The sequence below is a fragment of the Muntiacus reevesi genome, chromosome 1, assembly GCF_963930625.1.
Source record: "Muntiacus reevesi chromosome 1, mMunRee1.1, whole genome shotgun sequence".
Taxonomy (NCBI): domain Eukaryota; kingdom Metazoa; phylum Chordata; class Mammalia; order Artiodactyla; family Cervidae; genus Muntiacus; species Muntiacus reevesi.
The window spans coordinates 107,354,926-107,379,312 of NC_089249.1; the positions used below are offsets into that span (position 1 = coordinate 107,354,926).

Below are 24,387 nucleotides of genomic sequence, written 5' to 3' on the forward strand. Positions count from 1 at the left end.
TAAAGTGTAAAATAACGTGTTGCCAATTTGACAATTGGAGTTAACATCCCATTATGAAATATAAAGTGAAAACAACATATATCAAAATGCTAATGGAGGCAGACTTCTGCTTCCAAGAAGATGGAATAGATGTAATTTTTCCTATGCTTCTGAATTTTATATATACAACTAACATAAAGAGACTGAAATGTGAGGAGAAAGCAGTCTGGCTAGGAATCTCAGGACCCAAGGCACAAAAGAGTGGAGAGTTTCCTGGGTTTTCTTTTTGCCTCATATATCCAGACTTGGATCCAAAGAAGCCAGCAACAGGGAAATAACAGGGGTAGACAAAAAAAAAAAAAAAATATATATATATATATATATATATATATACACACACACACACACACACACACACCCTTTGTAACTAGAGAACCAAGAAAGGGCAACCCAGCAGACAGAAAACTTTTAGACCATGACTGCTCTACTCCAGCCAAATACTGCAGCTAAAACCTGCAGCGCCAAACCTCTCTATACAAAGTACAAGCATGAGTCTTATACTTCTAGTCTCAGGAGGCCGTAACAAGGCACCTAGCATTGCCCGTGGGCCATAATGATCCCCCACATGTTGGAGGCATGGACTTCCACCCCCTGACAGTGATGAAGTATCCCTTCTCCTCCCTTTTGAGACACTGTCAGAGGAAGTCTAATGGGGAGTCAGGACTTTTGTCACCACCCAGTGGTAACAAGGCCACTCTGTCCCTCCCACCACAGTCCCCTGGTGTCAGAGGAGGCCTAGTGGGGAGCCAGATCTCCTATCCTATCCTGGCAGTAACATGGAGAATGTCCTTCAGAGTCAATGGAGGTCAAGTAGGGTACCTGGGCAGTAAGGAGGCAGCAACCTCCCCCTCCCCTGCCAGAATGGTATCCAGAAAAGCCAGCTAAAACTGGTTTAAATAAGATGAAGACTCTTTTAACATAGTACCCCAAATGTCAGTGTTTCGATTGAAAATCACTCATCATACCAAGACCCAGGAAGATCTCAAGGTGAATGGTAAAAGACAATTAATAGATGGCAATATGAAGCTAACAGAGATTTAGGGTGATCTGATAAAGATTTTGAAATCAGTCATCATAAAATTTGTCTAACATGGTGATTACAAACATGCCTGAAACAAATGGAAAATATGGAAGATCTCAAAAAAGAAATAGAGGATATAAAGTACTTCAATACTGAAGATTACAATAGCAAATACAAAAGTCAGCTGACAGACTCAACAGAAGAATAGGGAGGACAGAGAAATAATCAGTGAAATGGAAGACAGAGAAGTAGAAATTAACCAATCTGAAAAAAAGAGAGAAAAAAGACTGAAAGGGAAAAAATGGGCAGAGTCTCAAGGAACTGTGGGAGTACAGAAAAAGATCTAATATTCATGTTGTCAGAATGCCAGAGGAGAGATCAAGGAAAGAGGGGATAAAAAGGAAATAATATCTGAAATTTCTCAATTTTTGCAAGAGACATAAACTTACAAGATTCAAGAAGTTGAATGAATCCCAAATTTGAGAGACATAAAGAAATCTATACCAAAACATATCATCATCATACTTCTGAAAACTAAAGACAAACAACCCCTTGAAAACAAGAAAACCATGACATTTTTACTTATAAGGAACAAAAAATTCTAATGACAATCGATTTCTCATCAGAAACCATGAAATCCAGAAAGTGGGACAAAAGTTTTCAGTTGTTGAAAGAAAAGATCAACCCAGAATCCTATTTCCTTCAAGAAAGAAAGATAAAAAACATTCTTAACTCAAGAAATACCAAGAATTTATTTCCAGGAAGCACAACTAAAAGAATGACAGAAGAAGTTCCTTAAGAAAAAGAAAAATTATGAAAGAAGGTACTTTGGGGCATCAGAAAGGAAGAAAGAATACAGAGCAGATATACAGATATGTAAATACAATACAGATAAGTGAACATAGAAAGTGCTATGTGTCCTCATAAAAGCATGTGGTGAAAGATTCACTCAAATTGCAGTTTATGCTTAGGCTCATCTGGGATTGAAAAGCAAAGAATCATTCAAACTTCCTGAAGTAAATGAAGCCTATTGTATAGTATATATGAATGCAGATAGGAACTACAAGAACCAGTGGGGCACTTCTCTACTCAGAAAGGGCAGAAACCTTTTCCACTTCTCTTTCGTGAGCCGTGTGATTTTTCCCAAAAGGAATCTATAGTTCTGTCTGTTCCTCTTTAAGACTTACTCCTCATTTCTGCCTCCTCTGAACTGCCTAGCTCATGCTTATCATGGGCCATTCTACATGGTGGTCTGTCAGTTCCACTTGTTACATGAAATACCTTACCAGCTGAGTATGTCTCTTGGCTTAGATTTTCAAAAGAGGAAATCTGCTTGGCTTAATGTATCTTTTCATGCCAAGCATCATCATAAAACACTAATCACCTAATGTATTGGCCGGTGTATAGCAGAAACACATTTAACATTTGTTGAATGAATTTTTTAAGTGAGTGTGCTTGAGTTGTGATTTTTTTTTTTTTACCAGATTGTGAAGAGGGGGTGAAAGGGTCAACATGGTATTAAAAAGTGGCTGCCAAAGCGCTGCTCCTTCAGCTTAGGCTTGGAGACGTTCCAGCTACATAAAATATTGACTCCCAGGTGATATTCTTAGAAATGTAAATTTCCATGCATAGTCATTTACTGGTGTAAAATTGCAGGTTATGTATCAAATATGTGTCACTATGCGTCATCATGGACATCACCAGATGGTCAACACCGAAATCAGATTGATTATATTCTTTGCAGCCAAAGATGGAGAAGCTCTATATAGGTGGCAAAAACAAGACCAGAAGCTGACTGTGGCTCAGATCATGAACTCCTTATTGCCAAATTCAGATTTAAATTGAAGAAAGTAGGGAAACCACTAGATCATTCAGGTATGACCTAAATCAAATCCCTAACGCCTATACAGTGGAAGTGAGAAATAGATTTAAGGGACTAGATCTGATAGAGTACCTGATGAACTATGTATGGAGGTTTGTGACATTATACAGGAGACAGGGAACAAGACCATCCCCAAGAAAAAGAAATGCAAAAAAGCAAAATGGCTGTTCAGGAGGCCTTACAAATAGCTATGAAAAGAAAAGAAGCCAAAAGCAAAGGAGAAAAGGAAAGATATACCCATTTGAATGCAAAGTTCCAAAGAATAGGAAGGAGAGATAAGAAAGCCTTCCTCAGTTATCAGTGCAAAGAAATAGAGGAAAACAATAGAATGGGAAAGACTAGAGATCTCTTCAAGAAAATTAGCAATACCAAGGGAACATTTCATGCAAAGATGGGCTCAATAAAGGACAGAAATGGGATGGACCTAACAGAAGCAGAACATATTAAGAAGAGGTGGCAAGAATACATAGAAGAACTGTATAAAAAAGATCTTCACAACCCAGATAATCATGATGGTGTGGTAGAGCCAGACATCCTGGAATGCAAAGTCAAGTGGGCCTTAAGAAACTTCATTATGAACAAAACTAGTGGAGGTGATGGAATTCCACTTGAGCTATTTCAAATCCTAAAAGATGATGCTGTTAAAGTACTGCACTCAATATGCCAGAAAATTTGGAAAACTCAGCAGTGGTCCCAGGACTGGAAAAGGTCAGTTTTCATTCCAATCCCAAAGAAACAATGCCAAAGAAAGCTCAAACTACTGCACAATTGCATTCATCTCACACGCTAGCAAAGTAATGCTCAAAATTCTCCAAGTCCGGCTTCAACAATACATGAACTGTGAACTTCCAGATCTTCAAGCTGGTTTTAGAAAAAGCAGAGGAGTTAGAGACCAAATTGCCAACACCTGCTGGGTCATCGAAAAAGCAAGAGAGTTCCAGAAAAACATTTATTTCTGCCTTATTAACTATGCCAAAGCCTTTGACTGTGTGGATCACAGTAAACTGTGGAAAATTCTTCAAGAGATGGGAATAACAGACTACCTGACCTTCCTCTTGAGAAATCTGTATGCAGGTCAGGAAGCAACAGTTAGAACTGGACATGTAACAACAAACTGGTTCCAAATAGGAAAAGGAGTACATCAAGTCTGTATATTGTCACCCTGCTTATTTAACTTATATGCAGAGTACATCATGAGAAACACTGGGCTGAATGAAGCACAAGCTGGAATGAAGATTGCTGGGAGAATTATCGATAACCTCAGATATGCAGATGACACCACCCTTATGGCAGAAAGTGAAGAAGAACTAACGAGCTTCTTGATGAAAGTGAAAGAGGAGAGTGAAAAAGTTGGCTTAAAGCTCAACATTCAGAAAACTAAGATCATGGCATCTGGTCCCATTACTTCATGGCAAATAGTTAAAGAAACAGTGGAAACAGTGGCAGATTTTATTTTCTTGGGCTCCAAAATCACTGCAGATGGTGACTGCAGCCATGAAATAAAAAGATGCTTACTTCTTGGAAGAAAAGTTATGACCAGCCTAGACAGCATATTAAAAAGCAGAGACATTACTTTGCCAACAAAGTCCATCTAGTCAAGGCTATGGTGTTTCCAGTAGTCGTATATGGATGTGAGAATTGGACTATAAAGAAAGCTGAGCACTAAAAACTTGATGCTTTCGAACTGTGGTGTTGGAAAAGACTCTTGAGAGTCCCTTGGACTGCAAGGAGATCCAGCCAGTCCACCCTAAAGTAAATCAGTCCTGAATATTCATTGGAAGGACTGATGTTAAAGCTGAAACTCCAGTACTTTGGCCACCTGATGCAAAGACCTGACTCATTGGAAAAGACCCTGTTATTGAGAAAGATTGAAGGTGAGAGGAGAAGGGGACGACAGAGGATGAGATGGCTGGATGGCATCACCGACTCAATGGACACGAGTTTGAGTAAGCTCCAGGAGTTGGTGATGGACAGGGAGTCCATGGGGTTGCAAAGAATCAGACACGACTGAGCGACTAAACTGATGTGTCATTAGTTTTAGTCACGTTTTTATTCAGCCAGAAAATATTTTTAAACCAATTTTACCTAAAGCGAGAAATAAAATCATTATTAAGATATATTTAGGACAGTTATGAGTGGGAAAATCCTTGAATTTACAATTTTGACTTGGCATTTGAATGGGGTGGAAAATGTATAATATTTCTATATCTCTTCCACTGTAGCTAAATTTTGCCCTGTTCTACTTCTTAGACCTGGGTTAATCTAACCTTTCATTTGCTATACTTCTGGGCTGCTGAATATTATTAGACAAATTCAGGTAACTCTGCCAATTGAATTTTCTCCAAATTCACAATGCTTAATGTCAGCTGGGCCATGGGTGATTGTAAGCATCAGTTTTTACTCATTTAAAAAAAAATTCCCATTAAAGACCCTCTGGCAATTTTTGTATACCTCAAGGCCCTACATCCCTCCATCATCACCCTCCCGTTTTCTTGCCATTTCTTCCCTGGCTCTTACTGCCTACTTCATTCTCTTCTCTGGACCTTGCAGTTTATAAATGGAAATTATCTTTTAGGGTTTCCGATTTCATTTTAGCAGGCAATTTTTTGCTTTTCAAAGTCTTTTTACCATTTTTAGGAATGTATCACTGGTAAAATGTCTGCCTGCAATGCAGAAGACCTAGGTCAGGAAGATGCCCTGGAGAAGTGAATGGCAACCTACTCCAGTATTCTTGCCTGGAGAATTCCATGGACAGAGGAGCCTTGTGGACTGCAGTTCATGGAGTTGCAAAAAGCTGGACACGACTGAGCGACTTTCACTTTCACCATTTCTCATTGGTGCTGTTTATTTCTGTTATCTTATTCTGCAACTTGCTTTGACAAATATTTTAACATTTTAGCGGTACAATATCCAGTTTATTGTTGTTCAGTTGCTAAGTCGTGTCTGACTGTTTGTGACCCTATGAACAACCCTACTTTAAAAATGCTTCAGTTAATATGGAATAGAAAAACTAAGCAGTTAGCTAGAGAGTAATTTCAATATTCCAGAGCATTTCCCTGAAACAATTTTGGAGTAAAAATGACTATTACAACAGAACAAGATGCAACACATTGGCCAAGAAATAAGGTTCAAAACTGGTTACGGGTCTGTATCCTTGGGTAGCTGCTCTGATTAGTCAGTCAAGTCAACTAACCTAATTCATTTGTGAACCCCACTGTCTTGAAGTCTTATTTTTCATGTTTTTTGATAGGCTCTCATTAGTTAGAATATGCAAGTTAGGTCTATAAAAATTCTAAATGAAAAATATTAGTAAATTTCAGATACTGAGTGCTGAAATTTATAATATCCCTTTGCTAAATTACATTCTCAAACTCTTCATAAACTCTTGTGGTCCTAAATCTTTTGAAGGGCTACTCTGAAAAAAAGAAGTTTGCTTCTGGATGTCCATGAGTTATTTAGAAAAGCGATAGTAAATAAACAGTTTGAATAATTTCCCTTTAAAACAGTTTGAAATGATTATGTTAATAAATTAACCATGGCTTTTTTTTTTTTAACTTTTAGTTTAAATCATTTGTCCCAGACTTAGCCTTCAGAATTCTGTATCCCTTTCATCTGACTTAAGTGTTAGTCTAAAGTTTCTGTTAATAAAAAGCTACTTAGGGATTTCTATTACAACCAAAACCCATGCTGAGTCAGTTGTTTTTAGTGATGTTTCATCGCAAAATGTTCACTCTCCTCTATTGTATATAAGTACTATACTACCTTTTTTCCCACTGAATTACTTTGTTTTTCTATAATTTAATTTAATGATACTGCCATTGTAATTCAATCTTCTAAGGACTTTGATTCAAGACATCAGAAATTATAGGAAGCCATCAGTTCATTCATGTACAATTTTGACCTGTGCCTTCATTGAGATTGTACAGGTATTTTTTTTAAAAATTCATTTCTTTTGTGTGGATTTGTCACTGAAATTAATAGAAAATCCTGAAATACAGCAGAAACAGGGAGCATAGTGGGCATTTGCTGTGAGTCATGGTCACATGACAGACTAGAGTTATATAACCAAGTCAATTTTTAACAATAATCAGCTACTCTGATGGAGCTAGTTCCAGCTGAATGGAATTTTTTAATGTGATTAAGAGATGTATTATTTTATTGAAACTAGAGAAAAAGAAGTAATTGAAGCAGCATGATGACACTATTTCCACGTGAATGTAGATGTGTAGCGGACATTCTCTCTTGGTCATAATGCACAGGAAGACTTCAGTGCCTCAACTATTTAAGTTGGGGCTTTTGGATGGTAAAAAAATTGCCTAATGTATTGTAAATTCCTGTTGGGTAAGTGGAAAATATGGTTTTTCAATTATTTCATATTTTTAATTTCATCATCATTCACTTTGAAGTCAGGCTATGATACCAAAGGTAGAATAGTTGATACCATTCAAAGTTATTTTAAATGGCATCAGAACTATTTCACATAGCTAGTTAAAATAGTTTTCTTTCCACTATGCAATTTCTTGTTTCCTAGCTTTAATGAGTGTTTCATTTACAATGTTAAGAACAATATGCAAGTAGTTATTTAAAAATAAAAGAAACCCTGTATTCTTACGATAATGTATAAGGAAAATATACTCTTAGTATCCATTCAATGAAATTCAAATTACTGTCAATTATTACATTATTTTTAAATTACTTTAATAGATGGTTTCTTTAATGGAAGAGGTTTTAGTTTTTGAAAAGCATCTTGATTCTAGGGCAACAATGTTGTTTATAAGCAAATAGAGGAAATTAAATGGAAGCCTGCTAGGCTTTTGAATTATTATACACTCACCACTTGATAGATTAATATCTACATTCAAAAGAAATTAATTGAAATTAAATCTAATCTTTTTGAATGATAGTTTTACTATAAGAAAAAGTAACTATATCACAAATGACTATTTTATGTGAGAAAATAACCATGAATTAGCTAAGATGTTTGCAGATATAGCCATATGAAATTTCTGATCTTGTGTGAAGTTCTTTGACTAAATTTTTTCCTGACTCTGGCCAGATCCCTTATATTGTTTGTTCCTTTTAGCTTTGTATGCAGAGCTATGGTTAACTACTAGTTTCACTTCTTCATCAAAGAATCTTCATATGTCTGACAAAAAATTTTAAACTACTTATTTACCTTTTTATTCTTCAGTTAAAAAAAAATCCCAGTTGTTTAGATATTCTTTTTCACATATTATTTTTCAAACATTATGTTTTCTATGTTGGTTTTCTCTGAATCTTTCTAATTTTTCAGTTTATTATTTGAAATGAATTGTCATTGAATGTAACTAATTTTTAAGTAATCATTTCATAACTTATCCACTCAAATGACTATTAAAAATAGTCACTTGGGAGCTAAGGTATTTTCAATTCCATTAGTAACTACTCTTCATACTTTGAGAATGGGTCTTATTTTAAACAAAGCTAAGGAGAGCCAAGTTAAGCTAAGGAGAGTGAACAAAGTTGGTTGTTGAACTGAGTTACATATACAAAATCATGAGTCTCTTTTTCTCTCAGTCCATAAACTGACTTTAATAAACAATTCCAAAAAGGTGTAACAAAATTATTCTGAGGAGTGCCAACATCCACCAAAGTGATTATTTTGAAGAACCCAACCTAATTTGGATGTGCATAATTGTGTATTTGTTGAAAAATCCACCCTAATATTTTAGAAACTCATTTTGATACTAAGCTAGGGTTCAGAATTCAGACTGAATAGAGAGTTAGAAAGCATTGCTGCCACTGGTTAGTAATCACAATTATGTCTCCCACGTAGAAATTTTAAAAAATCAATGATAAGTTTAAGGTGTTTGAGAAGTTGTAAAGGAAATTTCAGAATCTCTCTCCAGTTCAAACAACTCCTAATTCACAATTCAGAAACCAGGCTTAGGCCAGATGACCTCTGTCTAAACTAGGAGCATGATCAAATTCAGCATTGAAATACAAGATTATAATCAGTTCCACTAAGTAGAAGAATTTTTATCAATTGTATTTGACACAGACTTGAGAAAATCTGGATTTTGTCAGAAGTATTCTGTGCAGATATCTATAAATATTTACTGGATTTTGGCATCTTTCTCTTGCACTTACACTCCTTAAAAAAATGTATCTGATAGAAACTGTTTACTTATATGTTAAAAGTTTGCTCAAGGAATGGAAATCACATCATCAATACTCCCACGTAAAATGCTTTTAGGGGAAACTTTTGAATATTTTATTGTAGACTGTTCAACAAATTGTAATTTCAGATAGAGGAACAAATGGATTTTGGTTTTATCTAAATTTTTAAAAAATCATTCAAAAGCTTGTCTCTCTAAAAATATGTATCTTTGCATCATGTATGTGTTTTATGGCATAAAAGTTACAGTTCAATAGATTTCTAAACAGCCTTTGAGACAGAGATATGAATTTTTACAGATTCTAATTACAAGTTAGAAGTCATCTCACTGTGGGAAATTAAAAATGGAGACAATTAGAGAAAATTCCAGTTGAAAGAAGAATGCATTATGGAAAAAGCAATAAAAGCTCAAAAAATAGGAATGTAAAATCACTTCTCAGTAGTTCTTCTATGATTCAACTATAGATCAATAGTGTGTAGTTAATGCATTGCCAGGAGAGCATTAATTTGCAATTACGGCAGGTGATCTGATCTTCTGTGTTCTGTCCATTGACACAGGTGACCTTTTGTTGAAAGAGATTCTATGGTCGTTATTTTAAATAGAGCAAAACGCAAGTATTTTGTAGGTGAAATTAGGTCACTTTCAGTGGTAAGAATCTCACACAACACAAAGTGGGAATCTTTGTAGTGTAGTCCCAGTAGTCATATAAGGGAGAAGAATGAGCCTGGGCATATCTGTTTGTATGGAGAATGGATATAATATGCACTGTATGATGATGAGCAAAAATGATTCAAGGAGAAACTACAAAGTAAACATAAAATAAAATAAACCTCTAATAAACCTCTACACAGGAAGATACGAGAAACTGATGCAACTATGTGTTCAGTGATGCTTCGTTTTGAACATGTGAGCTAAATAGCCCAGGAGGTAGAGTCTGATGCCCCAACAACCACATTCTTCAAGAAAGTGGATCTCAGCTGTTTAGAGACCTTATTCTAACCATAGACATGTGTCAGGGACCCAAGGGTCTTGTCCAGAGTCTGCTACACAGGCAATGATATCAGCCTCAGAATTGCCAGCTAGGCATGGGAGACCTTAGAAACTGCACCTTAGTGATAAATGTTTCAACACTAATCAAAATGCATGCATTGTGCAGAGTGAAATCCTAGCTCTACTGTTCACTAGCTGTGTGACCTTGCCTTTATTAGGTATATGAACTTTTTATACCTCAGTTTTGTTATCTCTGAAGTGGTAATAATAGCAATACCTACTTGGTAAAATGGATATAAAGAGTAAACACTGTCACATGTAAAGCATTTGTAATAGTACCTGCAACAAAGTACCCCATAAATCTTAGGCTGGAATGATCCTCATCCTCACACCCCCACTAGCATGTGTATGCACTGACAAAGAATTTTAAAACAAAGTTGACAGCCCTGTATTCTAGCAGGTAGGCTTCCCCACTGACTCAGCATTTAAAAACAAAAATAAAAACTCTGCCTACAATGCAGATGATGCAAGTTTGAATCCCTGGGTTGAGAAGATTTTCTGGAGAAGGAAATGGCAACCCACTCCAGTATTCTTGCCTGGGAAATCCCATGGACAGAGGAGCCTGGTGGGCTACAGTCCATGTGGTCACAAAAGAGTTGGACACAACTTGGCAACTAAACAACAGCAACAACAATTCTAGCATGTAGCTAGTCTTAGTTCAGGTTGATTGAAACAAAGTCTAAGGGAGAGATCAAGGGCTGATGTTTTGTTGGAAGGTAAAATCTAGGATAGCAAGAGTCAAAGAAAATAGAAGTGAGAAAGAAGATGCCATTTGAATACAAGGTAATGCATTACTGAGTTGGCCACTGCTTCACAAGATGCAAAGACAAGCAGAGAGCAGTTGGCAGCGTGGATTGCCTTCAGACACTCTAGATAAAAACCAGTGCCTTGAAGGAATCCCCTGGTGTTCCAGTGGTTAGGACTCAGCTGTTTCACTGATGTGGCCCAGATTCAGTCCCTCAGCATAGAACTAAGATCCTGCAAACTGGTGGCACAGAAGGAAAAAAAAAAATGAAAGAAACAAATTAAAAAAAATCCCATGCCTTGGGACTTGGGACAATCTATTTCAGTGAAAATGAAGAGATTTATCTACCATTCCCTGCAGCCCTCTGTTGCCCACTGGTTAAAGATCATCCTTCCAGAGTTAACTTTCCCATCCTTCTGGGTTTTATCACCCTACAAAAGTAGATTCCTATGAGCTGTAGTGTGTGGCCCATTGTGGCACTTCATCCAGGATTCTAATCTCTTCTGCACATCTGGTTATCAAGCCTCTGTATTCACAGTGACAGATAATTTATTACATTACAAGTTATCCAGTTAAAACTATAAGCAAGTTCTGCCTTATATTTCCATGCGTTATACCTGCTTCCACGTATCTTTCAGCCACTGGCCTCACTTCTTTTCAGACAGAATATATTCATGTTATTTTTCTAAAAGCATAGGATTTCAGAAAAAAAGAAAAATCCTGTGAGTACAGTAATAGTGAAATATCATCTTCATACTGTTCATATCTTTGCTATAAATGTAAGTGGTATTGTCAGTACATGAATTTTTAGCATAAGATCACTTATAAGTGATCACTTCACTAGATCGCTTCACAGAATGAGACACAGAAAGCTAAGAAATTCGGTGATCTCAAGTACAACTGGCTTGCTGTGAGAGAATTAAATGGGTATCCCAAGACTCCCGTAACTTGGGGAAATTAGTACAGTAGTGACCTAAGCATGCAGAAGTGATCCCACTTCTATTAATAGCTGCAAACCCAGAGGAAGTGCTCTGATATGCTCTCAGTAATATTTTAAAACTGAGTAATATGCATTCAAAACATATTCTAAAGGACTGCCCTATTGACCAGTGGTTAGACGCTGCTTCTGATGCACAGAATGCAGGTTCGATCCCTGGTCAGAGAACTAAAATCACACATGCCACACAGTGCGGCCAAAGGGGAATTCTTTTTTGAGAAAAATAAATATATCTGAAGAGCACGTGGGACTTGTGTCTTTCTAGAAAAGTGTCTAAAACAGGCATCGTAGTGGTTCAAGAAGGGGGACTCTCATCTGCTTCTTTCTCCATTCATTTCTTGGGTGAAGCAGCAGTGATTCGTTAATCATCCGATCAAAGGAAAAGGGGGACAAAGAAACAAAAAGGCAGATAAAGAAAAGGGAGGAGTAAGGTTCTTATGGTCAATTGATTGGGAACTGAATTCAACTTTATATAGGAAAACAACTTGTCTGTAGTAGCTTTCAATTTTTTTCGTGGATAGATACATTTTATGAATAAATGATGAGTTAGTGAATAAATGCTTAAATCAGTTGAAGTCCCAATTTTGACCAACTTGTCTGGTAGATCATTCTGGCCACTTGGGGTCTTACGCATTCTAATTCTATGTAAGCTATTTAGTTCGATTTGTGTAACAGTTGACATTCTAGTGACTGCATATTGTGATAACTATCTTAGAACAACATCATATAAGGAACTGATAATGAAGAGAACATAAATAGTTTACTAAAGCCTTACTATAATCTACAATAAGGCTGTATATACATTTTAACTCTGCAAATCTAATAACAAAACTATTATAATGGCTACTGCTTATGTTGAATTTACTATGTGTCAGATGCTTTTGTAGGCTACTAGTTATACTAATTCACTTACTCCTCCAATAATCTTGTGAGATAGTTGCTGGTATTATTCCCATTCTATAAATAGAAATATCAAATTATAAGATGATAAGTGGCAAAACTGTCATCTAAATTCACATGATTTGATTTAGCATATCTGATTTTAACCACTATACTTTGTTGACATTTTGCCCACTAGAATAACCATATTTTCAAAAGGCAGACAATAATAAGTGCTAGTGAGGATGTGGAAAAACTGGAGCCCTCATGTAATGCTTGTGGGAATGTCAAATGGTGCAACTACTTTCAGAAACATTTTGGAAGCTCTTAGAAAGTTAAACATAAATTTACCACACAATTCAGAAATTTCACTTCTACATATCTCTCCAAAATAAATAAAGACATACATCTACAAGAAGACTTATACGTATATGGTCATGGCAGCATTGTTCCTTATACCCTCAGATTGGATAAAGTTCAAATTCCTATCAACTGATGAATGGATAAACAAAGTGCGGCATGTCCAATGGCAAAGTATTCAGTCATAAAATAGACTGATATCATAACAACATAGATTGTTTAACATGTGTAAAACCTTATGCTAAGTGAAGACCAGCAGACAGAAAATACAGTTCTATTTGTATCATATAATTCTATTTATATGAAAATGATCAAAAGGAGTAAACCTACAAAGGTAGAAGACTCAGCAGCAGCTGCTGGCAGCGTGGGGAGGAAGTGGGAGAAAGGCCGTAAGAGGGCACATGGGAACATTTGGGTGGTAGAAACACTTTTAAATTGGGCTGGCTGATGGCTGTACAGCTCTGTAAGCTTATTAGAACTCACTGACTTGCACACTTGTATAGATAATTTTTATGGTATTCAGTTCAGTTCAGTCGCTCAGTCATATCCGACTCTTTGCAACCCCACGCCAGGCCTCCCTGTCCATCACCAGCTCCCGGAGTCCACCCAAACCCACATCCATTGAGTCGGTGATGCCATCCAACCATCTCATCCTCTGTGGTTCCCTTCTCTTTCTGCCCTCAATCTTTCCCAGCATCAGGGCCTTTCCCAATGAGTCAGCTCTTCGCATCACGTGGCCAAAGTATTGGAGTTTCAGCTTCAGCATCAGTCCTTCCAATGAACACCCAGGACTGATCTCCTTTAGGATGGACTGGTTGGATCTCCTTGCAGTCCAAGGGGCTCTCAAGAGTCTTCTCCAACACCACAGTTCAAAAGCATCAGTTCTTTGGTGCTCAGCTTTCTTTATAGTCCAACTCTCACATCATTACCTAACTGATACTAATTTTTTTGAATGCACATATCTAGAGATGTATTATTGGGCTTTTCAGGTAGCTCAGTGGTAAAGATTCCATCCACCAATGCAGGAGAGGCAGGTTCAGTCCCTGGGTTGGGAAAATATCCTGGAGTAGGAAATGGCATCCCATTCCAGTATTCTTTCTTGGGAAATCCCATGGACAGAGGAGCCGAGTGGGCAGCAGTCTATGGGGTCTCAAAGAATCAGACATAACTTAGTGACTAAACAACAACACAGCAACAAAGAGATAGATTAAGATTGTTAAATACTGTATGTAACAGAGTTATTAAATATAAAGGTTTGAAATTTGAATTAATAGTGATTCACAGTGAAAAACCTGGAAGGTAAGCAATAGGGATATTGGGAACACTTCAAAGTTCTGTTTCTTTAATTTTACTGGGGAATAAGACATAGTACCTTTTAAAGGACTCCATTAATATTTAAAGGAATCCATTAATTCAAATGGAATCAAATTAAATAAATGTTTATGAACCTTGCCTAATTTAAAAGTAAGCACATTCACAAAGAATTATTTCACAAATAATTCTATGCATTAAAGTATTAAAATTAGACTATTTTCTTACCAATAAACATGATCATACTTGATATAAATGCTTATGTCTGATGCAAGTATTTTAATTTTTAAAGCTATATATTATGTAGGAAAAGTTAAATAGATCAGGGAGAGATTAGCTTTGATGGTATCAATAAGTAACATCTGTTGAGAACTTTAGTCATGAAAGTCATGTGACCAAGCAGTGTTATGTAGTGGTTATAAATAATGCCCATTCTTTCTCTGAATAGTTATTTAGTATCTGATAGTACCAGATATAGTAATAAGAAGCAAACATATAAGAAAAAAATGCCACAAATAGTGATAAGTACTCCACAGTACTCTTAAACTAGAAAATGTGATAGTGACTGGGTGGCTGGTTTGACTGGTTGGAGATCTGGAGAGGTGACATTTAAGAGGAGAATTGAATGAGAAGACCACCCAGCTATGTGAAAATACAGAGAAGAGAATTATAGGCAGATAGGGCAAAAATAAAGGCATGAGTGACAAAATAAAAGACATGTATAGCAGGTATGAGAAAGAGAGGTAAGCAGGAACCAAGTCATACAGAGTTTTGTCAGGTATTATATCCGATGTTCCCATTTTTGCAAAGTGAGATAAGACATTTCTGGTTTTAATCAGTATTGAAATATGATCTAATTTATATTGTAAGATAATTATTCTAGTTGTGTAGATAATTGATTTGAGAATGGTCAACAGTGAAAAGTGAATATTCTAATAATCCAGATGAGAGATTATGATGGATTTGAATAACAAAAATCAATAGATATGGAGAGAAATGAAGTGTGAATCACAGTAAATATTTAAAGGAGAGCAATAAGACTTTCTGAGAGATTAGAATTTTATGGGCAGGAATCAAAAGGAATAAGAAATGATTCCTCAGTTTGGACTATTGGAGAAGTAGGTTGTGAGGAGCTGGAAAATTAAAAATGCTTTTCTGGCCGTAGAGTCCTAGGCACCTTAGTGGAGATGTCAGATAGTTGTGTGCCTCCTTTTCTCTATCCTGCTTTCCAGAAATGTACCAAGCCTTCAAATGCATGTATAACCCATCAATGTTTGTCTTCTCTCTCAACTGGGATGTATCTTTTTCCTTTTCTTATGAATGCTTGTCAGTATTAGGCACAAAGTTGATACACGGATAAGTGCTTGTGGATAGATGCTGAGAACTGAGTGACTGGGTAGATGTCTATATTAGTATATGTGTAGAAATAGGCAATAAGCATCTGGTATTGAATAGTTCAGAGGGAAGTTTCAGTTACTCCTTATCATTCATGTTTATATATATATATATATATATATATATATATATATATATATATCCCAAAGCTGAGATCTAGAAGATTGTGTCAGAGGAAACAATTTAAAGAATAAAATTTGCATCAAATGTATATATATATATTTTTTAAGTGAATAAAATGTCTAAAGGGGAAAATGTCCAAAGGGGGAAAAAAGCCTAAATTTATCAGTGTTTAAAAACATTCTCATTCATTTTCTTAACTCATTTTCTTCAAACATTCAAGAAATATTGCTTCTCTGTTGTGCTTAAGTGGTCAAATTTCCCACACATTTAATGTTTTTACAACTCATGGATCTTTTGAAAACTTTCAGACCAAATTCTCCTGGTCTGAAATATACACATTCCTAGTTAAACACCTCTCTTACCCTGATTCCACCCCATGAAATCAGAGGAAAGAAAAATAATGATATTGTTTGCATCTTTTGTTTAAGCTGATAGACTTGAACCAAGAGGACCTGAAAACTTCTTGGAGTTAGAAGTTTTGGTCTGCAAATGTAAATCCTCATTATCTCCGAATCAATTATGCTGTGTTTGTAAGACAAAGACGATAATATGTTTAAGGATCAAAATATCAAACCTGTTTCAGATAGCTGGCTTAACCCTACAGTGATAGACATGTCAGATATTATAATATTTAGCATATTTCCTCATGTGGAAAGTGATAGGATTTCAGTTGTCATGCTTTAAGGGCATGAGCCATAATCTCATTATCATCTCCCTAAATCAGTCACTACATCCTGGATGTTAACTCCATCCTAATGATACCAGATGCAGTAATATATATGAGGTGAGAGAAAAGTTCCATGACTCATCATTGGGCCTGAAAACAATGATGCAAGCTAAAAATCAATTTAATCACTGGTGAATTCAGCATGGGCAAATACACCACACATTGCACATGCCTGGTTTTACTAAATAAAGAATAATGTTGCATATTTATAGGACCTGATGTCTCTGAAACACACAAAGCAAATGTGAATAATCTAAAGAGAGTTAAAAAAAAAGTCAGCTCTATAGCATTTTAGAGCATTATATAATTAGGGAATGTTCCTTATAACCACTTCAGGATGTAAGCAATAGATGAACTTATAGTGTAACATTTCATAGGAAAGACTGAAATGTAAAACACATAAAATTCACTTATCTGCATTTAACTTATGTATCTTTTCTTTAATTCATATACATAGTCTAGTTCATATTCAATCATTGATTTAAAACTTACAATGTATTGATATGTGGAGAGGGAATAGCAGTCAGATTTTAGTTTATGTTGCCAAAGCATAACAGTTGAAATTCATTTGTTTCTTGGCCCTCACATATTATCTTATATATTCATCTGTGTGTGATAAGTCAATCACTTACAACATAGATGTGATCATTTTAGTCCTGGGGCTCAACGTAGTAACTTGTCTTAGAAATTAATCATCATGGGAACAAAACTCAAAAGGCATTAGTTTCACATCAAGATACACAATTAAGAACTTGAATAGTTATTCTTACCTCTAATGAGACCCACTGTGTCATACATATAGCAAGAAAGTCTTACTGTAAATAGTACTTCATAATTCTCATCTCGTTTGGTCCTGACAGCATCTTTTTGAGGAAGGTTCACTGTGATAGATATAAAACAAACAGCATACTCTCAGGAGACTGCAGTCAGAAGTTTTGTTTGATAATAGAATTTGAAAAGAAACCAGATGACTGGTTCATAAATTAGTATCATTGAATGAAACAATAAATGAGTGAGTGGGTAATTTTTGAGTAATAGGGAAAAACTTTTTTTGAAGAAAGGATGTCATAAAATTGCTCTATTGTGATCAAAATTCAGAATATTCTATTAAACACACCTGACTACATCCCAAACGAATAGAAGATGCAGCAGTTTTGCAGGATACATATTAAAGGAAGGCAAAATGTATTAAATGCCAATATTTACACAAATCTGTTCAATAGTAAATTTGATTATTTACCTTGAACTATTTAGAGGGAGTTGATAAGTTTCCTAACTTTAAATTTAAAGTATAAATTTGAAATAATCAAAGAGAAAGAATTCTTTAAAATGGAAATATTGGTCCTGATCCAAAGAGACACTGGCCAGACCTGGATGTGTGTGATGCAGAAATGAAAAAATTAAATAAGAAAACCCAGGCACAGAAAAACACAGAAACCTTTCCCTTAGCTTCTCTTGGCTCTATTTTATCTATTCTTCACAATGGCTAAAATCTAGACTGCTCTATATGAATGTTTCAACATATATATATATATACATGTGAAAGTTAGTATTTTAGAACATTGCATAAATTGGACATTAAATAAATTACATGTTTATCCAGTTGTTGTTATAAGAGACTACTAGAAGTGAAAAATCAAATGACAGTTGCTGTCAAATTTCAGGTATCTAGAGTGGGACTCCCAGATAAGCAATAATCCATATCCAGGCCAAGTTTGACTGTAATTAACAGTATGTTGATTATCAGGAAGAATGTTAAAGAAGCAGAGCTGCTTCTTTGCATCCTAGAAAGGCATTGATACTCCCCAAAAAGAGTTAAGTGATAATGCAAAGAATTTAATATTTAATGGGGCAGTGAATAGCACAGACTCTAATAAGTAGAAATTGAAATAATATCTTATTGAGGGTTGGTGTGAATTCTGAGTTATAATGTATTTGTGTAAATAGAGGAAGAGAAAATGTGTTATTGACAGAAAATGAAAGAGAACTATGCTTGTCATTAATTGCTATTACTCTCATATCCTCATTTTATTTCATTCATTTATTCAATGAAGAAATCACATGCCAACCACAAATCTTTACATGAATGTGCAGTGATGAACAAAACAGATATAGCACCTATCTTTTTACTGTGTCTTTGGAAGCTGAAGAGTGAGATCAGGGCAATGATACCAGCTATACATGTACTTTAGGTACTGAACTAGATACATATCATTTTATTCAATATAGTCCTCACAAGAGTTCTATTTTAGAAAGATAGATAGATAAATAGATTCATAATATATGTATATGTGTGTGTTAGTCATTGAGTCATGTCCAACTCTTTGAGACCCCATGGGCTATAGCCCTGCCAGGCTCCTCTGTCCACAGGATTCTCCAGGCAAGAATACTGGAGTAGGTTGCCATTCCCTTCTCCAGGGGATCTTCCTGACCCAGGAAGCACACACACACATTTATTTATTCCTGTTTCTGCATGAGTTATTGTAGTGGTTACAACAGAAAAGCAAGAGGACACGTGAGTTATGAGAAAGGAATCTAGAAGCAGAGAGACTCAGGATTTGAACTTTTGCCCTGCTGTTTATTAGCTGTATGATCTTAGTTAAGGTCCTTAGTTCTCTGGCTCTCTGTTGTTCAGTCACTAAGTCATGGTCCAATGCTTTGTGACCCCCATAGACTGCAGCACCCTAGGCTCCTCCGTGCTCCACTATCTCCAGGAATTTGTTCAAATTCATGTCTTTTGAGTCAGTGATGCTATATAACTATCTCATTCTCTGTCATCCCCTTCCCCTCCTGCCCTCAGTCTTATCCATCATCGGGGTCTTTTCCAATGAGTCAGCTCGTCCAGTTTGTGATCCATCCAGCCGGGCATTTCTCATGATTTACTCTGCATATATGTTAAATAAGCAGGATGACAATATACAGCCTTGTCATGCTCCTTTCCCAATTTTGAACCAATCAGACTGTTTCCCATCTGTCTCTTGAAGAAAATAATAAAATTATTTCATGGTGTTATTGTGATATTTAAATGAACTTTTTAAAGTACAGTACTTGAAATGTAATAACTATTAAATGAATTTCAAAGTGCAGTAAGCCTAAAAGAATTTGAGTAAGGTGTAAGGAAATGATAGTAAAAAAGAACAGACTATTAAATATGTAAAGTACATCAGATTTTTCCACCCTTAAGGATGGTTTTGTTTGACCTACAAGATTCAGATTTAGGACAGTCCTTACTGTTTCTATACTTCTTGAGTTCTTTTTATGCCAAAAGACCCTTGGCAGCCAAGAGTGCCCCTTTATACCTTGGGTTCCTTCAATCAGATCAGGTATCCGAGATTCCAAAATCCTACCTAAGCATTAAAGGCCCCATGACTTCAATCCAGTGTTTTGTTCTGAGGTCTGCATAAGTACCTGAAGGACTAGAATACTTAACCAAGCCAAAAGTAACAAAACATTTTAGAATGTGTTCTAAGAGGATAAGTGAAAATCTCCCTCCAATCTAAACACAGAGAAGAAATCTGTCTAATAAGTAAGAAAATCATAGACCTGGATTTCTCCAGGACAGTTTTAATTTATGCTGATTGTCCTGGAGTTTTCTTTACCAATTTCCCCATTTACTCTCAAGTATCACAGTTTTGATGGTAAATCATCTGATCACCTTGGAGTATCCTAAAACCCTCAGCCTAGAATTTTTTATGGTGTTGGTAATTTTCCCTCAGGTTAATTCTCATACTCCACACATCATAAAATACATGCCCTTTTAGTGAGAAATGCAGAAATAAAACTGCTTGTTTGATCATGTCAGCCATTCATCTGTAACCATATTCCAGTGATCCATTTTTGGAAGCTGAAAGCCAGGCATTTTGTCTTTAGGTTCTTGATCTTCATTAAATTAGTAATAATAATAATAATAAAAAAACCCAAGCATACAGTTTATTTCCCTGATTTTTCCACAAACACAAACTTCGTATGCCTCGTGTTTTCCAGCTGTATTGCATAGAAATTAAGAATGTCTTTAATGCTCTTTGTCTTTAGGTCTTTAATGTGTAAAAGAACACATCTTTTAAAAAATATAAACCTTTTTGCTTTGCTTTTCCAACCTTCCATCAGTACCTACACGTGCTTTCACTATATTAACTTAGATATTGGTAGGATTTTTTTCTATAGCACTTTGTAAGTACTTAGGTCTTCCCTGATAGCTCAGTTAGTAAAGAATCTGCCTGCAATGCAGAAGACCCCACCTGGGTTGGGAAGATCCACTGTAAAAGGGATAGGCTCCGGTATTCTTGGGCTTCCCTTGTGGCTCAGCTGGTAAAGAATCCACCTGCAATGCAGGAGACCTATCTTTGATCCCTGGGTTGGGAAGATGCCCTGGAGAAGGGAAAGGCTACCCACTCCAGTATTCTGGCCTGGAAAACTCCATGGACTACATTCCATGGGGTCTCAAGAGTTGGACATGACTGAGAAACTTTCATAAATACTTACTCTTAATCAGCTGAACTTTGTCTAACTTTTGTGTCCCAGACTACATTGGCAATTCAGTCAAGATTCTTGACTCACTGATAACAGTTACAGACCACTCTCACAAATTTGTGTTTTTACCAATAATAGATTAAGCATAAAATCAACTACTGAATTATGAATGCTTTAGTTCAGAAGGGGACAGTATTATTTGAGATGCTAATTTTCACATTAACATTTTTTTTCATTGCAGGCAAATAGTCCTTTTTTCTTAGATTGATAAATGTCTGCTTATATTGTTGAGTATCCACATACCTTTGTTCTTCTACAAGGTCCAGAAAAAATTTGCATGGGATAATTTGCCCAATAGACGTTTCCTTTCTTGGCTTTATGACTTACTCTCTTTCTGTCATCCAAACCCCATGTGGTATTTTAGTAAATGATATTGTAAATCAAGTTTTCACAGCTGTGTTGACTCTGTTGAAAAAGAGAGATTGCCTAAAATTAAGGATTTTCGTCATCTGACAGCTATTGTTTAGATATTTAGTTTCCTTTTCTTGCCCCACTTTGATCACGGGAGGTGCTGAGCTTGCAGAATGCTACACGAAACCCTTGCACCACCACCTGTGCTGCCGCAGAGTAATTGAAAATTACTGTGGTAACTGATGCTGCACGACAGCAATAGCCCAGGATGGTGAAATTTTTTTTAGTAGAAAAATCTACTGCTTCTGAAGCAAAAGTGACCAAGCTTCCTCAAACTGCAGCCATAGCCCCTAACCAAAGAATGGGCTGCATAGGACCCTGATGTACAGAAGACTCCAGGTCTTACCCAGTCTTTTTAGTCTTGTATTTATGTCTGTGAGGAAGCTGAGTCGTCAACAGTAGTGTCTTTGAAGAGGCAGGACAGAAGTCACCATTCTTTGGCCCTGCATGTTGTGCCTGGTTCACTCATTTTCTCTCTGCTGCTGCTAAGTCGCTTCAGTCGTGTCCGACTCTGTGCGACCCCATAGACGGCAGCCCACCAGGCTCCCCCGCCCCTGGATTCTCCAGGCAAGAACACTGGAGTGGGTCGCCATTTCTTTCTCCAATGCATGAAAGTGAAAAGGGAAAGTGAAGTCGCTCAGTCGTGTCCAACTCTTAGCGACCCCATGGACTGTAGCCTACCAGGCTCCTCCGTCCATGGGATTCTCCAGGCAAGAGCACTGGAGTGGGTTGCCATTCCCTTCTCCATATCTTTTCTCTAGCCCCTCATAAAAAGCAGATAGAGGTGCTGTGTCTCTGTATGGTTCTTTTTATTATTATTTCTCGGTTCAGGTCATAATGAGATCTGAGTTCACCTGGAACTGACTTTGTAATGGACGAGACAAGGAGGGGGACATAGGCAATCTCACCTGTAGGGCATATCCCTTTGACTAATCAGCTGAGGCTGGTGACTTCCCTGGTGCTCCAGTACTTTCACTGCAAGGGGCACAGGTTCAATCCCTGGTCAAGGAACTAAGATCCCACATGCCACGTGACATGCCATTAAAAAAAAAAAAAGTGGCCCTTACATGAGGAATTAATCAGCCCAGGCCATCTTCAGTCAAGTTGTGTCATCAACAAAGTGTGAGTAAGATCAGTTCCATGTGCTATTCTGAATAACAGTCGAGTGGGTGACCCAGCACCTGTGCTGCCTTTGAGAAGATACTTGGAGAGTAGATGAATATATTCTGGTTGGGAAATGTGGTCTGGATCCCAGAACCTTGGGTCCTTGAAAACACTTCATACTCTTAGTCTGTATTCAGCTGAATGTGGGTTAGGAAATTCATCAGAAAGAGAATGACCACAAATGGACGTTGAGAAATAACCTTTCAAGCTCCATAAAATTCATTCTTGATTGGGAAAAATGAGGTATTCAGACACTTAGAATTTTTCACAAAATATATAATTTTAAGGACTAGATATGAGGATAAATAATGTAATCCACAATGAAATAGATGAATATGCAAAACAAAGTGACTCCTATGCCTTTAGGATTTATCAATGAGTAGCAGTTAATTGAAAAAATTAATAAGCTTAGCCTCTTATCCATTAGGCTTTTCCTGAGTTGAAACTTTGAAAAAAACAACTTCTGTGGGGCTATTTGTTTGTTGTCCTTTTTGCCCCCTCTCTGATTTGCTATGGTCAGAACGTAGAAAACTGAACTCAAAGCCAGATTTCTTAATAGGATGGCATTTGGACAGCTATTTTACTTAGTGATCCTATGCAGGTTAATAACAAAGCTGAAATAAGCCCTCTCCTTTTGGGGGAAACAAAATGGTATTCTGTTGAATGCTAGAATTTTATCACTTTGAAAAAAAAAAAAGCTGCTTGAGAGACCTAAGAGTATAAAAGCATTTGAAATCTCAGAAGGAGTTTAAATCAATGCATTGCTACAGTTACAGAGCAGATGAAAGAGCCTGCTGTCTCAATTGCCAGGAAACTACTTAGAAACTCTCACTTTGATTTCTTCACATAGTCTGTTACATTACTGCTAAATGCAATATATAGGGACATCACAACTTTGATGTTGTACAGCTCCAACAAATGGAAGCTAATATGATAGAACAACTAAGATTTGTGGTTTTATGTGGATATACAAATACATCCCTGTCTAGCTCCCTATGTACTGTGTGTCTCCAGGGGTTGTCTTTTCACCTATAGCTTTATAAAATTATAATTTTTGGTGTTTTATTCATGAATGCCAGTAAGCAGTGCCATGTTTATGTAGTACCAAAATCTCATAGGGGGATATTGTTCTTCTGAATTATTACTTCAATAGTATGTATTGTGCACCAGTTTCAAAAGTACACTGTAATTTTATACATGTTTGTCAGTACTGGTCAGAACCCAATTCAGTGAGGAATTACTTGATTCCATGCCTTTGGAAAATCTGGTGTTTTTAATCAGTGGATGTGGACAGATGGAGTTGGAAACTGCATTTTCAGCCAACAACAATAGAGATCTGTTTTCCAGTTTCAATAGTAAACCTTGCAGTAGTCATCTAACTATTAAGATCCTTATACAGATCTGTGGATTTCTGACATTATTCATTAAATAATAAATTTGAAATTATTTTTCAATAATGTGCTTCTTATGAAAATCACAAATATGAGCATATTTAACTATGGAAGACATTACAATTAAGATTTTGGAATTTATAGAAATAAGATAAAAACCAAGGTCTGAAGATCTGAATCTGACCATTGACTCTACCACCTACT

General features: G+C 36.4%; 1 protein-coding gene across 1 annotated transcript in view; it reads left to right on the plus strand.

Annotated features, from left to right (window-relative positions):
- The window catches only part of DPYD (dihydropyrimidine dehydrogenase), an 892,784-nt gene that overhangs the window by 732,696 nt on the left and 135,701 nt on the right, over positions 1-24,387 (plus strand). The window lies entirely within an intron of this gene.